Consider the following 23,737-nt stretch of genomic DNA (forward strand, 5'->3'; position numbering starts at 1 on the left):
CTATCTACCTGCAACTCCACTTTCAGGAGCTATGAACCTGCACTCCAAGGTCTCTTTGTTCAGCAACACTCCCTCAGACCTTACCATTAAGTGTATAAGTCCTGCTAAGATTTGCTTTCCCAAAATGCAGCATCTCGCATTTATCTGAATTAAACTCCATCTGCCACTTGTCAGCCCATTGGCCCATCTGGTCAAGATCCTGGTGGTAATCTGAGGTAACCCTCTTCGCTGTCCACTACAACTCCAATTTTGGTGTCATCTGCAAACTTATTAACTGTATCTCTTATGCTCGCATCCAAATCATTTATGTAAATGACTAAAGGTAGAGGACCCAGCACCCATCCTTGTGGCACTCCACTGGTCACAGGCCTCCAGTCTGAAAAACAACCCTCCACCACCACCCTCTGTCTTCTACCTTGGAGCCAGTTCTGTGTCCAAATGGCTAGTTCTCCCTGAATTCCATGATATCTAACCTTGCTAACCAATGTCCCATGGAGAACCTTGTTGAACATTTTACTGAAGTCCATATAGATCACATCTACCGCTCTGCCCTCATCAATCCTCTTTGTTATTTCCTCAAAAAACTCAACCAAGTTTGTGAGACATGATTTCCCACGCACAAAACCATGTTGTCTATCCCGGATCAGTCCTTGCCTTTCCAAATACAAGTACATCCTGTCCCTCAGGATTCCCTCCAACAACTTGCCCACCATCAACATCAGGCTCACTGGTCTATAGTTCCCTGGCTTGTCCTTACCACCTTTCTTAAACAGTGGCACCACATTAGCAAACCTCCAGTCTTCCGTCACCTCATCTGTGACTATCGATGATACAAATATCTCAGCAAGAGGCCCAGCAATCACTTCTATAGCTTCCCACACAGTACACCTGATCAGGTCCTGGGGATTTATCCACCTTTACCCATTTCAAGACATCTAGCACTTCCTCCTCTGTTATATGGACATTTTGCAAGATGTCACCATCTATTTCCCTACAGTCTATATCTTCCATATCCTTTTCCACAGTAAATACTGATGCAAAATACTGATTTAATATCTCCCCCATTTTCTGCAGCTCCACACAAAGGCCGCCTTGCTGATCTTTGACATGCCCTATTCTCTCCCTAGTTACCCTTTTGCCCTTAATATATTTGTAAAAACCCTTTAGATTCTCCTTAATTCTATTTGCCAATGCTATCTCATGTCCCGTTTTTGCCCTCCTGATTTCCCTCTTAAGTCTACTCCTACTTCCTTTATACTCTTCTAAGGATTCACTCGATCTATCCTGTCTATACCTGACATATGCTTCCTTCTTTTTCTTAACCAAACCCTCAATTTCTTTCGTCATCCAGCATTTCCTATACCTACCAGCCTTTCCTTTCACCCTGACAGGACCTTTCTCTCTGAAGCTTGGAAGGTTGAGGAGTGACCTTACAGAGCTTCATAAAAAGCATTAGGGGCATATTTTTAAGGTGAGAAGTGAAAGATTTAAAAAAGGCATGAGGGGCAACCTTTTTTAAAAACATAAGAGAGTGGTTCATGGAATGAACTTCCAGAAGAAGTGGTGGATGTTGGTATACTGTTACAATGTTTAAAAGATATTTAGATAAGTACATGAATAAGTAACGTTTGGAGGGATATGGGTCAAGTGCAGCCAGGTGGGACTAGTTTAGTTTGGGATTATGGTCGGCATAGAAGGGTTGGACCGAAGGGTCTGTTTCCATGCTTTTTGACTGTATAAAAGAGAAGGTTGGTGCAAGAACACTGAGTGTTCATTTCAGTTTCAGATGTACCTGTGTAATGTGTCAGAACAGAGTTAAAATCAAAATCTTCACCATCAAATCTGTGGGACTGTCAGAGGTGGCATCTTTCAGATGATGCACAAAACCAAAATCTGCCGTTCACTCAGCTGGAGTTGAAGATCTCTGTCATTTGTTATCGTTCACTGGGGTAACGCACTGGAAATCAAGCCCCATTAATTCTGGAGTCGTAAAGGATGTTATAAAAATATGCAAAACACCCCAATTTCAGACCATAACACCATAAAAGATAGGAGCAGAATTAGACCACTTGGCCCATTACACCTGCTTTGTCATTGGATCATGGTTTCTTCACCTTATTCTTGTAACACTTGATCCCCTTCTGATCAAGAACCTCTCTCTTTCAGTTTTAAAGACACTCAGTGAACTGGCCTGTGGTAAGGAGTTCCACGGATTCACCATCCTCACCTCAGTTCTAAAGGGTCATCCCTTCACTCTGACATTGTGTCCTCAGGTCCTCATCTTTCTGACTAGATTAGATTCCCTTTATGTGAAACAGACCCTTTGGTCCAACAAGTCCACACCAACCCTCCGAAGGGTAACCCACCCAGACCCTATATTTACTCCTAACTCCGAACCTAACACCAATTCACCTGCCTTGCATATCTTTGGATTGTGGGAGGAAACCAGAGTACCAGGAAGAAACCCACGCAGACACGGGGAGAATGTGCAAACTCCACACAGACAGTCACTGAAATCGAACTTGGGTCCCTGGTGCTGTGAGGCAGCAATGCTAACCACTGAGCCACCGTGCCATCCTTGTGGAAACATCTTCTCCATGTCCACTCTGTCCAGGCCTCTCAGTATTCTATAATTTTCAATCAGACCCCATTGTCCTTCCAACCTTCAGCAAGTACAGACCCAGATGACACAAAGATAGGTGAAGGTGCAGGTAGTGTTGAGAATGCTGGGAGACCCAGAAGGACATGGACAGCCTCAGAGAGTGGGCAAAATGAAGCTTCTCATATGGCAAGTCCTTTATCCTCGGGATCTTTCTCGTAAATCTCCTCTGGACTCCCCCTCCCAAGTCCTCCTTCATCACCTGATGAAGGAGCGTCGCTCCGAAAGCTAGTGTGCTTCCAATTAAACCTGTTGGACTATAAACTGGTGTTGTGTGATTTTTAAATTTGTACACCCCAGTCCAACACCGGCATCTCCGAATCATCCCTTTATTTCAGGGCTGTTAGCCAAAACAATTTAGACAGGGCAGTGAAGCATTTTCATGCAACCTCGTAGAAGTGAAGATTCAGTGGGAGATGCACTGCTGAATTGCAAACAGCACTTCACTGCAGTTAATGAGCCAATTAAACAGCAGTAGTTTGAGATGTAGGAACTGGATTCACGTGTCCCAATGCTTTGTTTGCAATCGCAAGCCTGAAAGTGCTTCATATCAACTGCCGACAAGCAGCAGCTTCTGTTGCTTTAGCAGAAAGAGCGACAAAGTGTTAACTCCCTAATCTGTCACCCAGTAAAAGTGTGCCAAGGGCACTCGTAAAGTTTAATGCAGGCTTTTTGTTGACCTTCACAACATTTCTCACCATTTTGAATGGTTTGGCTCCTTACTGACGTGTGATTCTACGCATGTTAATTAACTTCAACACCTCACCAAAATCGATGCCTGTCAGACGGAAGCCTCTGGCACTGGGCTGTTCAATACTGAGAGGCATCACAACCAAGTTTTATCCTATTTTCACTGTATTTCCGTATGGCGTCACAAAGTCTCTAACCAATGAACGGAAAACAACTGCGCCTTCTCCCAGGCAAACAGCTGGCTCCACCTGTGGAGAGAAAACAGTTAACATTCCCTAAAGAAGGGTCAGTGGACTTGAAACATTAACTGTGTTTCCCTGTCCACACAGATGTTGCCAGATCTGTAGACGTTCTCCAGCAGTTTCTGTTTTTGTTTCAGATCTCCAGTTCTTGGTTTTATTTTGCAATAATTAGCTCTGTTAAGTTACATTCTGATTGTACAATCTACCTTTTGTTTCATTTGTTCAGGGGATTTACTGGTCGAGGTCCAGCCCAGCGTTTATTGTCCATCCCTATTTACTCAGACATCAGTTAAAAGTCAACCAAGTTGCTGTGGTTTTAAGAGCATAAGGTCATAAGGCATCAGAATAGGAGAAGGCCATTTGGCCCCTCCAGTCTTCCGCACCATTCAACAGGATCATGGTTGATCTGACATGCCTGACATCCACTTTCATGTCTTTTCCCCATAACCCTTGTTTCCCTAAGCAATCAAAAATGTCTCCCAGCCTTAAACATACACAAGGACACTGCCCTCACATCTCTCTGTGGCAAGGCTTTCCAAAGACTTTCAATCCTCAAAGAGAAGAAATTTCTCCTCATCTCACTCTTAAATTGGCAATCCTGAATCCTGAGACTATGCCCTCTGATCCCAGAATCTCCCATAAAGGAACCATCCTCTCAACATTTAGCCTGTCAAGCCCCCTTAAGAATCCTACACGGTTCAATGATGTCACCTCTAATTCTTCTAAATTCCAAAGAGTCAAGTCCAACCTGTTTAACCTTTGCTCATAATTCCTTGAAAGTGAAGTCATAGGTAGACAGGATGGTGAAGGCTGCATTTGGTATGCTTTCCTTTACTGGTCAGTGCATTGAGTAAAGGAGCTGGGACGTTACATTGAGTTTGTACAGAACATTGGTTAGGCTTGTTTTGGAACACTACATTCAATTCTGGTGTTTAGGAAATATGTTGGGTTCAGAAAAAAATTGCAAGGATGTTCCCAAGGTTGAATAGTTTGAGCTGTAGGGAGAGGCTGAATAGGCTGGGGCTGTTTTCCCTGGAGCGCTGGAGATTGAGGGGTGACCTTATAGAGGTTTATAAAATCATAGAACATAGAACAGTACAGCACAGAACAGGCCCTTCAGCCTACAATGTTGTGCCGACCACTGATCCTCATGTATGCACCCTCAAATTTCTGTGACCATATGCACGTCCAGTAGTCTCTTAAATATCCCCAATGACCTCGCTTCCACAACTGCTGCTGGCAACACATTCTATGCTCTCACAACTCTCTGTGTAAAGAATCCGCTTATGACATCCCCTCTATACTTTCCTCCAATCAGCTTAAAACTATGACCCCTCGTGTTAGTCATTTCTGCCCTGGGAAATAGTCTCTGGCTATTGACTCTATCTATGCCTCTCATTATCTTGTATACCTCAATTAGGTCCCCTCTCCTCCTCCTTTTCTCCAATGAAAAAAGTCCGAGCTCAGTCAACCTCTCTTCATAAGATAAGCCCTCCAGTCCAGGCAGCATCCTAGTAAATCCTCCTCTGAACCCTCTCCAAAGCATCCACATCTTTCCTATAATAGGGCGACCAGAACTGGACGCAGTATTCCAAGTGCGGTCTAACCAAAGTTTTATAGAGCTGCAACAAGATCTCACGACTCTTAACTCAATCCCCCTGTTAATGAAAGCCAAAACACCATATGCTTTCTTAACAACCCTTGGGTGGCCATTTTAAGGGATCTATGTACCTGCACACCAAGATCCCTCTGTTCCTCCACACTGCCAAGAATCCTATCCTTAACCCTGTACTCAGCTTTCAAATTCGACCTTCCAAAATGCATCACCTCGCAAATATCCAGGTTGAACTCCATCTGCCACCTCTCAGCCCATCTCTGCATCCTGTCAATGTCCCGCTGCAGCCTACAACAGCCCTCTATACTGTCAACGACACCTCCAACCTTTGTGTCAACTGCAAACTTGCTGACCCATCCTTCAATCCCCTCGTCCAAGTCATTAATAAAAATTACAAACAGTAGAGGCCCAAGGACAGACCCCTGTGGAACACCACTCACCACGGACTTCCAGGCAGAATATTTTCCTTCTACTACCACTCGCTGTCTTCTGTTGGCCAGCCAATTCTGTATCCAGGCAGCTAAGTTCCCCTGTATCCCATTCCTCCTGACCCTCCATGAGGGACATGGGGAGGGTAAATAGACAAGGTTTCTTCCCTGGGGTGGGGCAGTCCTGAACTTGAGGGCATTGGTTTAAGGTGAGAGAGGAAATACTTGAAAGGGACCTAAGGGGCAATATTTTCACACAGAGGGTGGTGCATGTATGAAATGAACTGCCAGAGGAGGTGGTGGAGGCTGGTACAATTACAACATTTAAAAGGCATCTGGATGGGTAAATGAATAGGAAGGGTTTAGAGGGATATGGGCCAAATGCTGGCAAATGTGTCCAGTGCAATTTAGGTAGCTGGTCAGCATTCAGAGTTGGACTGAAGGGTCTGTTTCTATGCTGTACATCTCGATGGCTCTGACTCTAATTAGCTGAGTGACAAAAAGCAGGAATCTGTAATTTCGAGCTCTTTTCAACTATGCTGCCGCTTCACATAGTTCTGGCAACCCGCCAAAAATCACATTCAAGCGGGAATAAGATTGGACAGTAATAACAGCAAATAGCAAGGTCAGTAACTGGAGGACATCGAGTTAAGTGACATAGAAGCACATGTAAATAATTTGTTCCAGTGGACTCTGCAAGATTATAGCTGTCCACAGAATACTGAGTTCTAATGAACTGAGCTGGAACATTAACTCTGTTTCTTTCTCCACAGAAGCTGTTTGATCTGCGAACAATTTCCAGAATGTCTGGGCTTATCTTGAATCATATTCCTAGAGAAATGAGATGGATTGTAGAAAAACCTGTGAAACATATGTGGGTAAAGGGGTTAGAGTGTCACAATGGTAGACTTAGATGAGAAAAGGTGGCAGAAGGCTTGAGTGAAAGTGGAGTCACAGGTGGATAGGGTAGTGAAGAGGAATTTTGTCGCGCTTGCCTTTATTGGTTAGTGCAATGAGAATAGGAGTTGGGATCTCATGTTGCGGCTGCACATGACATTGGTGAGGACTATTGGAATACTGCTTCCAATTCTGGTCTCCCTGCTGTAGGAAGGATGTTGTGAAACTTGAAAGGGTTCAGATAAGATTTACAAGGATGTTGCCAGGGTTGGAGGATTTGAGCTAAAGGGAGAGGCTGATTAAGCTGGGGCTATTTTCTCTGGCATGTTGGGAGGCTGAGGGGTGACCTTATCGAGGTTTATAAAATCATGTGGGGCATGGATAGGGTAAGTAGACAAGGTATTTTACTTGGGATAAGGAAATCCAGAACTAGAGGGCAAAGATTTAGGGTGAAGGGGGAAAAATTTAAAAAGAATCTAAAGGCAACTTTTTCACATAGGGGGTGATGGCAAATGAGACTAGATTCACCTGATGAAGGAGCGTCGCTCTGAAAGCTAGTGTGCTTCCAATTAAACCTGTTGGACTATAACCTGGTGTTGTGTGATTTTTAACTTTGTACACCCCAGTCCAACACCGGAATCTCCGAATCGAGACTAGATTGGGTTAGGATATCTGGTCAGCATGGATGAGTTGGACCAATAGGTCTGTTTCAATGCTGTACATCTCCTTGCCTCTAAGTCATCCTTTATTTATTTATGCACTGGTTGTGACCAACCAGCCAGCCATCTCAGAGTTAGTCTCCTGAACTGGGGAGATTCTGCCCTCCAAATTTAATATATATCTTTTTCTTTTTTTTTGCCCATCACCAAGTCACCCTTTATTTGCACATGCACAGTACACTGGCTATGGCCAGCCAGCTTGGAGTCAGTCCTCAACTGAGGAGATTCTAATCTCCTGGTTACATTTTCATGCTTATTTCTCCCAGTACCCATGTGTGTAGGTGTAGGACACAGTGAAGAAACAATGAGTGCAGAGAATGTTATTCGCATTTCACCACCAGGGGAAAAAAACATTGGAGTGGCCAGTGACAAGCAATGCCCCGTTCCTTAAAGGCATGGCCTAAGTGATGGGGAGGGCAGGGGTTAAATCAAAATAGAGTTGGCAGGAAGACAAAGCACTCCAGGCCCCGTGGTGCCCACCTCTCCCCGAAGACCTCCTGGTTATGTTTTTCTTCTTCGACAGAGCTTATTTCTCCCCAGCACCCAGGTTGTGTGTGGGGATGTAGGACACAGTGATGAACCAAGAGCAGAAACCTTCATTCATATTCCACCACCCAAGTGGACCGTGACAAGCAGTACCCTCCTTATCAAGGGCAATGCTGAAGTGAATGCAAAAGTGAAGTGGCGGGATAGAGATTAACTCGAAATAGAGTTAAAGTGGGAAACATAGCACCCTACACCCCACGGTGCACACTGCTCCCTGAAGACCACCTAGTTATATTGGTCAGCCAGGCCTTTCCTGATTGGCCCAGGTTAGCAATCTCATTCAACGACCATATAGTCAGAGGTCCACCTGGTTCCATCGCTACATTCCCCCCTCCTCCTTCCCCTGGTTCCGGGAATATAGGCCTGGTCTTTCACATATAGCATTTCTGCGACGTTTTCGCCTCAGGTCCGGTTCCTCTGTTTCAGACTCTGACACGAGTGGAGTGTAACGGACCTTGTGCCCCTGGAGCACGTCAGGAGAGTTTCCTCCTCTTGTTCCGGTGGTAACGGTATTGAAGCTCCGTTCATCTCAGACTCTGAAGTTTCCTCAACACTACACAGAGGAAGAGAAATTATGGATTCTCTGAGGGGCCAGGTGTGTTTTTCTCCTGCCCCGCTTGCGAGTTAACAGCTTTCAGATGATCCATGTGTTTGTTCTGGACTGTATCACCTACATGAACTTTGTAAGTGACTGGACCTGACGTTGCATCAATCTCATATTGTACCCATACAGGGCCATTTCTATTGTTCCGGCTCCAAACTTCTTCCCCTGAATTAACTTGCCTCTCTCGCTTGGAGGAGGCATGTGGCCAGCATTGACATTCCTGCTGCTATTTAACTTCCCTGTCCTTCACAATCTGGGAGTATCAGGTTTAAACTGGTGCAGAGTCTTCTCTCTATCAGCAACTCAGCTGGAGCTATCCCTATCGCATATGGGACAGTCTTATAATCAAATAGGAACCGGGAAAGTCTGGTCTCTATTGACGCTGTAAGCAGCTTCTTTAAGCTTGCCTTCAATATCTGGAGCATTGTTTCTGCTACATCATTGGACAACAGATGATTATGAGGAGAAAGTAAGGTTTGCAGATGCTGGAGATCAGAATCGAGAGTATGTTGCTGGAAAAGCATAGCAGAGAACTCCTGATGAAGGGCTCCGGCCCGAAACGTCGATTCTCCTGCTCCTCAGATGCTGCCTGACCTGCTGTGCTTTTCCAGCAGCGCACTCTCAACAGATGATATGAAGCTGTCCAAATGTGCTAAATGCCATCGGAATTTAGGAAATCTTCAAATTCCCTGCTGGTAAATATCCGTGACCAAGACTCGCAGGAGTCTATGTCTTGTAAGCAATGCTCACAGCTTCTCAATCTTCATCCCCGAGTTTGCCAAACAAACTTTAGGCACGTCCAACCACTTTGACTCGGCATCCACCGTGACCAGGAACATCGATCTCATGAAAGGACCAGCAGTCGACATGCAACTGAGCCCAGGGTTTACCACAGCCTTTCCCATGAATGTGGGAGTGCTATTGATGGCAATTTGTGTCAATATTGGCACTCAGTTGTACTGTTGGGGCAGTGCCCTATGTTGGCATCCATCCCCAACCCCTGATATATCGAGCTGCTTCTCATGATCCTGCTGTCACCTCTATCCAGGCACACAGGATGCAATAAACAGTTAGGTATTTGAATGCTGTCGTAGAGACTCCATGCGTTACAGTGGGAGTTGGCTTACCACAGAAAAACTTGTGTGAAATTTTCAAAAGTGAACTTCTCTTAATTACCCATTCACTTCAATCATTACACAGGATTATATGCAACATAGAAACAAACCGCGCTCCACTTAGAGAGAAACAGCACGGAAACCTATCCTTTGGTCCAACTCGTCCTTGCTGACCAGATATGACAAATTAATCTAGTCCTATTAGTCAGCATTTGGCCCGCATCCCTATAAATCCTTCCTATTCACGTACCGATCCAGATGCCTTTTAAATGCTGTAATTGTATCAGCCTCTGGCAGCTCATTCCATACACACACCACCCCCTGTGTGAAAATGTTGCCCTTTAGTTCCCTTTTATATCTTTCCCCTCTCACCCTAAACCTATGCCCTCTAGTTCTGGATTCCCCAATCCCAGGGAAAACACTTTGTCTATTTATCCTATCCATGCCCCTGGAAATACTAGAATGAAAGACTTTTCTCTCCAAAGCAGTCAAATATCAACATTTTGAAATAAACTATAATTGCTAATTGTTTCTAATTGGGAGAAGAAATTGCAAACTTTACAAAATGCCCAAATTAGCTAAATATTTTAAATATTATTATTTTTGAAAAGCTTTTTATAGACACAAAAAGATTCACAGGCTTGAAAAGAATCAGGCATTTATCTGAGGATACAAGAGGACTCTTAGCTAACTTTTACTTTGCATTATTTATTAGCTTATAGACGACAAAAGGGAGTTGTTAATGAATAACAGTTCCACTTAATGGCTTGATCTTTTCTTTTTGTGGCAAGTTTGAGAGGTGATCCACAACCTCATCGTGTACATTATCCCTGAGGCTGGCTGCGCTTTAAATAGAAATATTTATGACCTCTATTGATTTGGCTCATTCATGAGTTCAGGAAAAGTGGAATTGACTTTCTGAAGCTTCGCAGTTCCTGTTCCAGACTCTTTGTGTCAATTTATAGAATGACAGCTCTTCCCACCTGAATGTATTTAGCAATGCCTAACTCATTATACCCTTTGGCAATTTATCTCCTCTGAGGGGCCTGTTTTGATCAAAGCAATTAAAAAAAAAGTGTAAGACTTGCATTTTCAAAGCACCATTCGTGACCTCAGGAGTGTCCCAAAGTGCTTTCCCTAACATGCACCATGGTCAGTGAGACATTTGTAAAGTGGAGTTATTGCTGTAATGTAGGAAACGCAGCAACTGATATTGACACAGCAAGCACCCACAAACAGCAGAGTGATAATTTCTAGGTAACAGCTTCTGCCTTTGTGACATTGATTGGAATGAAGTATTGGGCAGGGCTCGAGGAAAGCCCCTTTGTTTCTCTTAGAAATAGTGCCTTGGGATACTTTCCTTCAACCTGAGGAGTTAATGTCTTTGCTTTTCTTGTCTCATCTTAAAGATGAGAGTTCTCACAGTGTGGCACTTCCTCACACTTCCTTAAAATGTCAGCTGACCTGCTCCTGAGGTGTGCAACAATATTGCTGAACAGGCTGATGAGAAAATATGAGGTTAAAAACAATGACTGCAGATACTGGAAACCAGATTCTGGATTAGTGGTGCTGGAAGAGCGCAGCAGTTCAGGCAGCATCCAAGGAGCTTCGAAATTGACGTTTCGGGCAAAAGCCCTTCATCAGGAAATATGGACAGCTTGCACTCATGTCTCTGAAGTGGGTTGAAACTTTATTGCTGGAACAGCACAGCAGGTCAGGCAGCATCCAGGGAACAGGATGCTGCCTGACCTGCTGTGCTGTTCCAGCAATAAAGTTTCAACTTTGATCTCCAGCATCTGCAGACCTCACTTTCTCCTCTCTGAAGTGGGACTTGAATCTCCTCAGATGCTGCCTGACCTGCTGCGCTTTTCCAGCACCATTCTAATCTCGATCCTGATCTCCAGCATCAGCAGTCCTTACGTTTGCCTAGTTGAATCTATAACCTTCTGACTCGGGTGATGGCGATATCATCGAGCCATGGCTGACACCAGCAGCAAGCAAACTGGAATTGTGTAAAAAAAAAAGTGTCTTTCTCACTGCATTGCAATGGTACCAGCTCAGACAGTTCTGACTGTCATGGCCATGATATGGAGGTGCTGGTGTTGGACTGGGGTGGACAAAGTGTAGTGGCAACAGTGTGATTTATCCTTACTGCGATTGTACTGTTGGTTCTTGATATAGTGAATATTGCCGTAAAAAGAGATTTCACACTCTCGTCCTCACCTTTCGTGATCACTTCATATAATGTTGTTCGACCTGATAGGCCCCACAGAGAGCCACAGATGTACAGCATGGAAACAGACCCTTCGGTCCAACTCGCCCATGCCTACCAGATATCCCAACCTAATCTAGTCCCATTTGCCAGCATTTGGCCCATATCCTTCCAAACCCTTCCTATTCATATACCCATCTAGATGCCTTTTAAATATTACAATTGTACCAGCCTCCACCAGTTCCTCTGGCAGCTCATTCTATACACACACCACCCTTAGGTCTCTTTTATATTTTTTCCCTCTCACCCTAAACCTATGCCCTCTAATTCTGGACTCCCTCACCTCAGGGAAAAGACCTTATCTATTTACCCTATCCATGCCCCTCATGATTTTATAAACCTCTATAAGGTCATCCCTCAGCCTCCGATGCTCCAGGGCATACAGTCCCAGCCTATTCAGCCTGTCCCTATTGCTCACATCCTCCAATCCTGGCAATATCCTTGTAAATCATTTCTGAACTCTTTCAAGTTTCACAACATCCTTCTATTAGGAAGGAGACCAGAATTGCCTACAATATTCCAAAAGTGGCCTAACCAAGATCCTGTACAGCCGCAGCATGACCTCCCAACTCCTGTAGTCAATGCTCTGACCAATAAAGGAAAGCAAACCAAATGCCCTTCTTCACTATCCACCTGCGACTCCACTTTCAAGGAGCTATGAACCTGCACTCCAAGGTCTCTTTGTTCAGCAACACTCCCTAGGACCTTACCATTAAGTGTATAAGTCCTGCTCTTATTTGCTTTCCCAAAATACTGCACCTCGCATTTATCTAAATTAAACTTCACCTGCCACTCCTCAGCCCATTGGCCCACCCGATCAAGATCCCGTTGTAAGCTGAGGTAACCTTCTTTGCTGTCCACTACACTTGCAATTTTGGTGTCATCTGCAAACTTACTAACTATACTTCCTGTGTTCATATTCAAATCATTTATATAAATGACAAAAAGTAGTGAACCCAGCACTGATCCTTTGATGGAGGCTGGTACAATTACACCATTTAAAAAGCATCTGGATGGGCATATGAATAGGAAGGGTTTAGAAGGATATGGGACTAGATTAAGTTGGATATCTGGTTGGCATGGGTGAATTGGATAGCAGGGTCTGTTTCTGTGCTGTACATCTCTATGATTGCAAGCAGGAGAGAAAAATGCTGAGGGAGGCAAACACAGAAATTACCGGAAAACTGCTTCTCCTTCCTCTGTTTCTGATTTCCAGCATCTGCAGTTCTTGTTTTGTTTTTGCAAGGTGCAGGTGAATGTTTGAGAGAGAGGGGTCTTGGTTGGGGGGGGATCATAAATGGAATGAATTTTCACTTGAATTTATCTAATTGCTGGCAATGAATGCAATTACTCAAAAAAAAAATTGTTCCCTTCTCCCAGTGCAGAAATGGCCACATCTGCTCACTTAAAAGAGCTGTCTGAAAATAAATGTTCTATTATTACCAATGCTGCCTTTCCAGGGAGAAAAATTACCTGACCTAGTAACCATTATCTCCCTTACTGGAAATCTGGCAGTCATGCTAACATTTCTAAATAGCCCACTGAAGAATTCTCATAGGAAATTTTGTCCATTATCAGCAGGGATTGTGATCTGCACAACATTAATTTGTGCCACTGTGTAACCATCTTTCGGAAATGAGAGCAAACGCTGTTTGCAGGAACTTGGGATGCTTTGCTGTCCACCGCAGCCTCAGGCCAGGTTGGGGTGACCTTCATGCTGCTTAAATTAATACTGATTAATGTAACAGCTCCCTCCTGCAGCTCAGACTGCAGGTTGCTGCTGAAAACTGCCCACAAACATGTTTGGAAGCAGCAAAGATAAATGGTAACCGCTCATTGTTCCAATGAAATCTGAGTGCTTCCCTCCACAGTGTTGTTTGACCTGCTGATGTTAAGTTATCTAAATGGGAGCCTCAATTGTACCTCACACAAGTCAGGTTTGAGATTAATCGACTCAGAATTCTGGCTTAAATGTTGAAAATGTTTTTGAAGACTGGAACTCGGTGCAGAAGGGAGTCTCATTGAAACAGCTGTTTGGAGAATCCTTGGTCTTTGAATGCCATAAGAGTCACATGGCAGTGCATGTGACAGATTTGAGCCAGTGAGTAATGTGACATTTCAAGGGGAAATATTATTCAGTTTCTTTCAGAAAGTCAATCTTCAAGCTTTTTTTTAAAAAAAAGCCCATAAATATACATTACAACTTTTAAAGGCAGCCTAATACTCCCAGGCTTAGCCAGTGAGACACAGAGATCGACAGCATGGAAAAGACCCTTCAGCCCATCAAGACTACACCGGTCAAAAACAGCCACCTAACTATTCTAGTCCCATTGTCCAGCACCTGGCTTTGACATCACAACTGTACATCCAAATAATTCTTCAATGTGATGAGGATTTCTGCCTCTCCCACCCTTACAGATAGTGAGTCACAGATTCCCACAACCCTCTGGGTGAAAAGGTTTTTCTTGACATTCCCTCAAACCTCCTGCCCCTTACCCTAAATCTATGCCCCCCGGTCACTGATTCTTCCACCAAAGGGAAATGTTTCTTCCTGTCTATCCTATCTATGTCCATCATAACTTTATACATCTCAATCATGTCTCCTCTGCTCCAAGGTAAACAACCCCAGTCTGTCCAATCTCTCTTCATAAATCTCCAGGTCAGGTAAATCATCTCTGCACCCTCTCCAATGTTATCACATCTCTCCTATAGGTTGGTACAATTGCAGCATTTAAGATGCATTTGGATGGGTATATGAATAGGAAGGGTTTGGAGGGATATGGGCCGGGTGCTGGCAGGTGGGACGAGATTGGGTTGGGATATCTGGTTGGACCAAAGGGTTTGTTTCCATGCTGTACATCTCTATGACTCTATGTGGAATCCAGAACTGCACACAATACTCTTGCTGTCACCTAACCAACATCTTATACCGTTCCAGCATAACCTCCCTGCTCCTGAATTCTACACCTTGACTAATAAATAAAAATATTCCATATGCCTTCTTAACCAATTTATCCGCCTGTACTGATACCTTCAGGGACCAGCACACGCACAAATCAATGTCCCTCTGATCCTCTGTAGCTCCCACTATCCTACTGTCTATCATAAAATCCCTTGCTTTGTTCGTCCTGTCCAAGTGCAACATCTCATATATATCAAACTGAACTCCATTTGCCACTGATCAGCCTATATGACTAGCCCGTCTATAACCTCTTGTAATCTAAGGATATTGCCCACACTAATTATCACCAATCTGATTTTAATTTTATCCGTAAATTTACTGACCAATCCCCCTTACGTTGGAATCAAAATCATTTATATGTATGCTGACCATGTTGGCTTCAGAGCCCCACTGGACACAGGATTCCAATTACAAAAACACCACTTGATTATTTTCTCTGCTTCCTGCCACTCAGCCAATTAGCCAAATTTCCTTGGATCTGAAAGGCTCTCATCTTTGCTGTCAGTCTCCCTTGTGAGACAGTATCACGAGTCTTCTGAAGTCTTCTGAAGGCTTCAATAACTGCACTTGCCAAGACTCAATAACTGTCCAGTGGCTATCATTGCTTTTTATATGAGGTTACCATTTACTAATTGGACACTCATGTTAGAACACTGATGACACTTCTGAATTACCTCACAAAGTCACTGTCATGTAGAGGAGGCCATTCAACCCATTGCATCTGTGCCAGCTCTCCAGATATAAATCTTACTTCCTCCTATTCTCCTGTCTCCATCTTCGAACCCTGAACATTTTTCTTTCTCAAAGAATCAACTTCTGAATGACTCAATCAAACCACACTCATCACCAAACCCTCAGGCAGTGAATTCCATACCCTGACCACTCCCTGCAGACAAGTATTTTCCTCATATCACTTTTGCTTCTTTTATTAATTAATTAAATTGGTGTTTCTCATTTGTGGTCCCTTCCCTTTTGGATTCATTCATGGGATCTGGTAATCATGGAGTAGGTCAGTATCCATCATACATCTCAGACAATAGCGAAGAGTAAACCACATTGATGGGTGCCTGGTTTCATAAGGGGCAGCATGGTGGCTCAGTGGTTAGCACTGCTGCCTCACAGCACCAGGGACCTGGGCTTGATTCCAACCTCAGGTGACTGTCTGTGTGGAGTTTGCATGATTCTCCCAGTGTCTGCATGGGTTTCCTCCTACAGTCCAAAGATCTGCACGTTAGGTGGATTGGCTATGCTAAATTGTCCCACAGTATCCAGGAGTGCGCAGGCTAGGTGGATTGGCCATGAGAACTGCAAAGTTACAGGGATAGGATAAAGGGACGGTTCTAGGTTGGTTGTTGTTCAGGCGGGGTAGGGGGGAATGATATGGACTTGATGGGCTGAAGGGACTGTTTCCGCACTGTAGGGATTCTCATAGAATCACAGAATCCACCCTTCCCACCCTCTGGGGGTCTGGACTACTAGCCAAGTGACATTACCACAACAGCACGCTATGTCTCCATGAACAGATGCATTGCTCCATATTTAGCCTGTCCAGACCATACAATTTTGAATAGTTCAATCAATTCTCCTCTTAGCTTTCTCCCTCCCAAAACTTGAACGTCCCAATCTGTCTTCACAATTCCTCATTCCTGAATTTATTAATGTAAACTTCTTCTGCAATGCCTTCTTAAAGTCCTGAACTGTATAAAATACTCAGTTTGAGGTCAAATCCATGCCTTATATAAATTTAACATAACATTCTTGCTTCTGTACTCTATGCCCTTGTTAACAAAGCCTAAGGTGAGTGTCTGTTGGAGTTTGCATAATTCTACCCGTGTCTGCATGGGTTTCCTCCCACAGTCCAAAGATCTGCACGTTAGGTGGATTGCCTATGCTAAATTGTCCCACAGTATCCAGGAGTGTGCAGGATAGGTGGATTGGCCATGAGAACTGCAAAGTTACAGGGATAGGATAAAGGGATGGGTCTAGGTTGGTTGTTGTTCTTTTTATTTATTGTCCTCTCAAGGCATCTTGCTATTGTTAGTGACAAGTGCACGCATACATCCAGGACTCTCTGCACTTAACATCCTCTTTAGAGTTGTAGCCTTTGCTTTCATGTTCTTTCTACCAAATGACATCACCTCACACTTTTAGAATTAGAATTAGAATCCCTACAGTGTGGAAACAGGTCCATTGGCCGAACAAGTCCACACTGATCCTCTGAAGAGTAACCCACCCAAACCCGTTCCCTACCCTATATTTACCCCTGACTAATGTACCTAACCTACACATCCCTGAACACTATGGGCAATTGAGCATGGCCAATTCACCTAACCTGCACGTCTTTGGGTTGTGGGAGGAAACCGGAGCACTCACAGGAAACCCACACAGACACAGGGAGAACGTGCAAACTCCACACAGACAGTTGCCCCAGGCTGGAATTGAACCCAAGTACTGGGTGCTGTGAGGCAGCAGTGCTAACTACTGAGCTACCATACCACCCTTAGCAATGAACTTCATCTGCCACCAATCCATCACTCCACCACCTTGTCTCTGCCCATTCAAAGTAAAAAACTTTCCTTCTCACATTGGTTTCATGTTTGGAACCATCTCTAAATGTTGACATTGTGCCCTGTACACCAAGGTCTAGGTCATTAATATAGATTAGGAAGGCCAAGGGTCCTAACACTGATCCCTGGAAATGACACTACAAACCTTCCACCAGCCCAAAGAAACATTTTCTCTCAAATCTTCAAAACCAATTTCTGTTTCATGTCATAGTTTATTCTATTGACTGTAAATAACTTTACAATAGAAGCACAGAAAATAGGCTTGGGAATAGGCCATTCAAGTCTGCTCCACCATTCAATATGATCAAGGCTGACTGTCCAACTCAGTCCCCTGTTCCTGCTTTCTCTCCTCGCCTTTTGACCCTTTAGCCCTCAGAACTATATCTGACTCCTTGAAAACATTGAGTTTTTGGCCTCAACCATGTTCTGTGGCAGAGAATTCCACAGGCTCACCATTCTCAGGGTAAAGAAAGTTTTCCTTGACTTAGTCCTAATGACTTGCCCTGCATCCTTAAACTGCAACCCTTGGTCCTGAACTACCTGGTCATCAGGAACATTTTCAAATATTCAGCCATATATAGTCCTGTTAGAATTTTATAGGTTTCTGTGAGATTCAAGGTCCGAGCAAGTAATGCTCATCTCTTTCCCATTTCACAATGCACTGTTAACGTGAAGCTGAGCAAGTCATCAGTTTCATTCAGAAAGACAGATCACTACCACCCACTCAACAGCACTTGAGATGGACAATAAGTGTTACCAGTGATGCCCTAACTCCCATGAATGCACTAAAGAAAAGGAGAAAGAAAGGGAAATTGTACCCATCAAGCCGATAACTTGGTGCAATCCAGCCAATCACTGTCTCCAGTCTGTCACATCTGTCCAAAAGGATCTGAAATTCCTCACTGTTCACTTCCAAAGGTAACATCATTATGCCCATCCATCTTTAAATCTGTGGCATGGCATGGCATGACATTTCCAGGGATGTAGCAGATATTTTAAACAAAGCACAGCAGCTGATCATCAAACCACTGCAGATGAATTACAATGTCGGCACCTGTAAAGTGCTACATGTGGGAAGGGGAAGTAAATCTCAGATATATTAAAGCAACAACTTACTTTTATATGATGCCTTAAATATAACCACATGTCTTGAGGTCCTTAAAACCTACTCCAACAGTGAGAACTGCAGAGGCCAGAGATCAGAGTCGAGAGTGTGGTGGTGGAAAAACACAGCAGGTCAGACAGCATCCAAGGAGCAGGAGAATTGATGTTTCGGCCCTTCATCAAGAATGTAGGGGGGAGCTCAAGGGGACTGAGAGATGGAAGCCAATGGAAAGTTGAACAATAATCGCCAGAACTATTCAATGCAATTAAGCCAAACAAAGTTACCCTGAAAAAGTATGAACAGAGAATAGCTCTGTGTACTGTGCCCAGCTCTGGTCACCAGGGGAGGTATTTAACTATTCGAGAGACTGATAGTAATTGTCACAGTGCTCTACTTTGTGAAGAAACAGTCTGTGTCATAAAGGAATACTGGTGGGTTACAGATTTCTCAACTCTGCAAGAAGTTATGTTAGATTGCAAACAGTATGCAAAAGGCAAATAACCTTAAACAAGGTAACAGTGGGAATATAGGGCACAGCTTTACTGCCGCTAAAAATACGGTTTTGGTTCCAAAAATCAGGAAATTCTTCAGGGAAAGCAAACATTCAGTAATACCAGAGAGAAGCAAAGTCTTTGAAATCCTGTAAAAAAACAATGGGATGTTGCATGGAATGTTTAGGGACAAATCCTCAGATAGGTGTAAACTAGAATGAATCAAATTGCTTTCTTTATGCATAACAATCTTGTGACCTCAATCGGTATATCACCCTTATTGGGGTCAGTTAGCTCAGTTAGCTGATTGCCTGGCTTGTAAGGCTCACAATGTGGGTTCAATTCCTGCACCAGCTGAGGTTAGCATGAAGGACACTCCTTCTCAACCCCTCCCCTTGCCTGAGACATGATGACCCTCAGGTTAAGCCACCACCAGTTGTCTCCCCTTGGATGAGAGAGCAGCCCTTTGGTCAGGTAAGATTATGGTAACTTGACCTTTATTATACTTAGCTGAAAATGTGTTGCTGGAAAAGTGCAGCAGGTCAGGCAGCATCCAAGGAACAGGAGAATCGACGTTTCGGGCATAAGGCCTTCTTCAGGAATAGACGTTTCGGGCATAAGCCCTTCTTCAGGAATCATCTGCCTGACCTGCTGCGCTTTTCCAGCAACATATTTTCAGCTCTGATCTCCAGCATCTGCAGTCCTCACTTTCTCCTCCTTTATTATACTTAGCACTTTTAAACACAACATTCTTTTGAGCAGTGTTTTATTTTAGGGAGACTAATCAGTGCAACAAAAAATGCTTGTTTTGCTTATTGCATTGTATCAGCTTTTCTGACATTCATTTTAAATCCCATTACGTCAGCACTCCTCTTCACTTAAAGAACTGGAAAATGTTGAAACCACTGCTCTAAAATCAGCCCTCACGTAATCAGCTTTGGCATCAACGAGTGACTCTTGGCAGCTTGATTGCAAATGTGCTCCATCTCAGGAGCCCTACAGACTGGCTCCAAACTGCACTAGCATTCTGCTTCTGCGTAAAAATCTATTTAAGTTATCGTCTCTCAAGTTGCCGCATCAGCCCACCAGCAGAAGAATAACATGAAACAAAAACACATTCGCCCCCTTGTCTCCCTGTCAACGCATGCATGCAGGAAATACATTCATAACTGAACTACCAATCAGGAATGACCTAAAAAGTCACGTCCCTGCATTTTTACAAGAGTCAAGCATGATAAAAATGCATCTGAAGAATGAAAGTTCGAGAGATTATTCCCCAGTCGGCAGCTATCTAAGTGATTAAAAAGGGGAATGCTGCTCTATTGGGAGGATGTGATGGTGTGAACGTTTTATTATGATTCATAATTCTCTTAAGCTGTTTGCAATACCTTTGGAGGTAATTGACCAGCTAACGTACTCTTTATACTAAATGTTTAAATGTCACAGTGCTCAAATACCATCCATTCCTTAAAGAATTCTTTGTGATTGTAGGCTTATGGGTTGATGGTTCCGTTTGGACACCAAAGAATCTGAGCTGTTCAGGTTGGATAGATTATCAATACAATGAGAATGCAGGTCAACTTGCTATAGATATTCTGCCACTAAAGCCAAAGCATAATTTTAAAAACCATATGTGATGATATTTGCGAAACACATTGAGGCAAACAGGTTGGAAGACTTCAAACAGCAGACTACAAAGGGTTGAGCACACAAGTCTGAAAATGCCAGGATTTTCACTCAAACGGTAGGACCTATGTAAACCTTCCTGATTGAGCATAGGAGAAACTGCCGACAGTTCTGGGTAATTTCAGCACTGAGGATCATCTTAACTGTTCAGGTTTGATCACAGAATCCCTACAGTGTGGAAGCAGGCCATTTAACTCATACCGATCCTCTGAAGAGCATCCCACCTAGATCCAGCACCCTAGCCCTGCATTGGCACATCCCTGGACACTGTAGCATGGCCATTCCACCTAATCTTTGGACTGTGGGAGAAAACCAGAGCGCCCCGAGGAAACTCATGCAGACATGGGGAGAATGTACAAACTCCACTCAGACAATCGTCCGAGGTGGAACCGAGCCCAGGTCCGTGGCACTGTGAGGCAGCAGCGCTAACCACTGAGCCACCGTGCCACCCCAAAGTGTTGGTCTTTCCACCGGAGCTATTATTTATTGCATGAGATGAATTCCAAGTTTTACATTTTTAAGTGACCCACCCACCCAAATGGTGTCCCTTACAACATGAGTCAGTGTTTTTTTGAATATTTCTACACTGATGCTAACTTACCCAGTCCAACCCTGTTTCTACATTTTTGCACACTAAGAGAAAAGACTTTGGTGACACACAGACACACACATGTATTCCACACTTCAGTACTGAACTGAAACTTTGCAAGTCCACTGATGACTTGCTAAGAAAGGTGATGGACCCCAATACTGGAATATGATTCTCTGTGTTCAGATTACCACGTACGATTCCCAATGGTCCAACCGAGTACATCACACGTGGCTTATTCTTTCAAGCTTCATTTCAGGTTAACAGCTTCTGAAGGCTATTGCGCTATGCTAAGAAGTTACTAACCATTGGATTGGCAAGATTAAAGTCTCTATATGTATCTTTACCTTTAGTCATTTTAGAAATACTTTATATATCAGTTTAATATGAAAAATGCAACTGCGTTTTAAGCTTTATTTGATATAAGGCCACTTTATCTGAGCTTATCATGAGATGTAGGAGCAGAAAAAAGTAGGCCATGAAGGCTACTCTACTATTTAATGATATCAAGGCTGACCTAATGATCCTCAATTTCCATTTTCCTATCTTTTCCCATTACCCTTGATTCCTTTCCTGATTAAAAATCTGTCCATCTCAATCTTCAAAGTACTTCACAACCCAGCCTTGATAGCCCTCTGTGGTAAAGTATTCCACAAGTTCACTCTATCCTCAGAGAAAAAAATTCCTTATCTCTGTTCCATTGATCTGTGGGTTACACCACCAGCACATTCCAGCATCTACAAGCTTCTGTTATACAGTAGCAGTCACAAAAGTAAATATGGGATACTTAGTGGCAGGTGAGATAGTAATAATAGTGAAAATGGAAATGTCAGACATCATAAACTTGTTCCCTGCCTCCACAGTAGAAGATACAATGACCATTCCAGAGAAGGGTCAAAGGAGAGCAAAGGGCTTAATGGAAGGAGAAAGTACTGAAGAAATTAATGGGATTAAAAGCGAACAAATCTCTTTGCCCCAAAGCCCTACATTTCTAAAAGAGGCAGTTGCAAGAACAGTAGATAAATATTCCTAAATCCTGGAAGAGCTCCAGTTGGTTGGAAATTAGTAAATGGAACCCTCTTGTTCAAGCAAGGAGGGAGTGAGAAAACTGGGATTTCTAGGCCAACTGACTTAACACACTGATGGTGGGGAAAGCGATGGAATCTATTACTAAGTGTTAAGAGGATACTTAAAGTCATAATAGTAATAGGAAAGGGAAATCCTGTTTGATAAATCTGCAGTATTCTTTGTTGATGAGACTCAATGTAGATAAAAGAGTACCAAAGCTCTGCCTTTCCTCCTTCTAAGTTTTATTTCTTCTTTATTAATTCACAGGATGAGGGTATCACTGACTTGGCAGCCTTTATTGCCAATCTCTAATTGCCCAGAGTTAAGAGTCAACCACAAGATTCCAGATGGCAGCGACCCAGCAAGTCTGAGTCTGTAATGCTCTGCCTAAGACTCAGGCAAAGTGGGGCACCCGCCTTTACCACATCTTTTAATTCATTTAAAATAGCTTTTGCCCAGTATACTTAGTCATTTTGCATCAAACATGAACAGTTTCGTGTTGTTCTTAAAATGACTAAGGACAAAAATTCCCAAAGTTCGCAACATGCAGGGACGCCTCCCCCACCCCCTCCAGCAGCAGCAGGGACGCCCGCGACCGCCTCAGGGAACTTACCTGGGGAGGCGAGCCTGATCTCCGGGATCAACAAACTGCAGGAGAGGATCGATGCCTTCATCGAAGAATCCAGGACCAGGTGGGACTCGTTCTCGATCGTACTGCAGAAGCACGACCGAGAAATTGAGAAACGCTAACAACGCGTCAGAGGGGCGGAGCAAAGGGCCACGACCTCGGAAGCTGCTGCCAAATCGGCCGTGGGCCGGGTCCGGGCTCTCGAGCAGCGAGTCCGGACCTTGGAAGAACACATCGATGACCTCGACAATCGGGGTCAAAAAAATATTCAGTTGCTGGGCCATCCTGAACGGGAAGAGGAAGGCCAGCTTGCAGTATTTTTTGGAGCAATGGCTCCCTCAAATATTAAAGTTGGCGTCAGGATCAGGCCAGGTGTGGGTAGAGTGGGCCCACCGGGTTGCTCTACGCAGGCCCGGGTCGGACCAGTGCTCACGCCTGGTTCTGTTCCGGCTCCAATGCTGTAAAGAGAAGTAGATGCTCCTGGAAGCCTCCAGAGTCCTGGGAAGGATCCCCAGGCCATGATGTACAAGGGTTCCAGGATAATGTTATTCCAGGATTTTTCTCCAGCTATGGTCCGCAAGAGGAGGGCATTCGAATGAGGCGAAGAAGCACCTAAGAGACCTAAATATCCAATATTCCTTCCATTAACCAGCAACGCTGCGCTTCAGCCACCAAGGATCTGTATACAACTTTGGATCACCGGAGAAGGCTAAAGAATTTTGTACTCTCTTAAATAGACAGTAAGATTCAAACCGTATGGATAAGTATTTTACTCCCAGCTCCCCCACCCCCACCCTTTACTCTTTCTTTCCTTCTCCATCCCTTTTTTGTTCATTACCTTCTCCGGGGGGGCA

At 43.9% G+C, this 23,737-nt stretch overlaps 1 protein-coding gene across 28 annotated transcripts in view; it reads right to left on the reverse strand.

Annotated features, from left to right (window-relative positions):
- LOC122553369 (neurexin-3) overlaps window positions 1–23,737 on the reverse strand; it is a 2,038,938-nt gene that overhangs the window by 1,311,590 nt on the left and 703,611 nt on the right. The window lies entirely within an intron of this gene.

Source organism: Chiloscyllium plagiosum, unplaced genomic scaffold, assembly GCF_037043375.1.
Source record: "Chiloscyllium plagiosum isolate Xiang-an unplaced genomic scaffold, Cpla_swu_hap1 HiC_scaffold_8, whole genome shotgun sequence".
NCBI lineage: Eukaryota > Metazoa > Chordata > Chondrichthyes > Orectolobiformes > Hemiscylliidae > Chiloscyllium > Chiloscyllium plagiosum.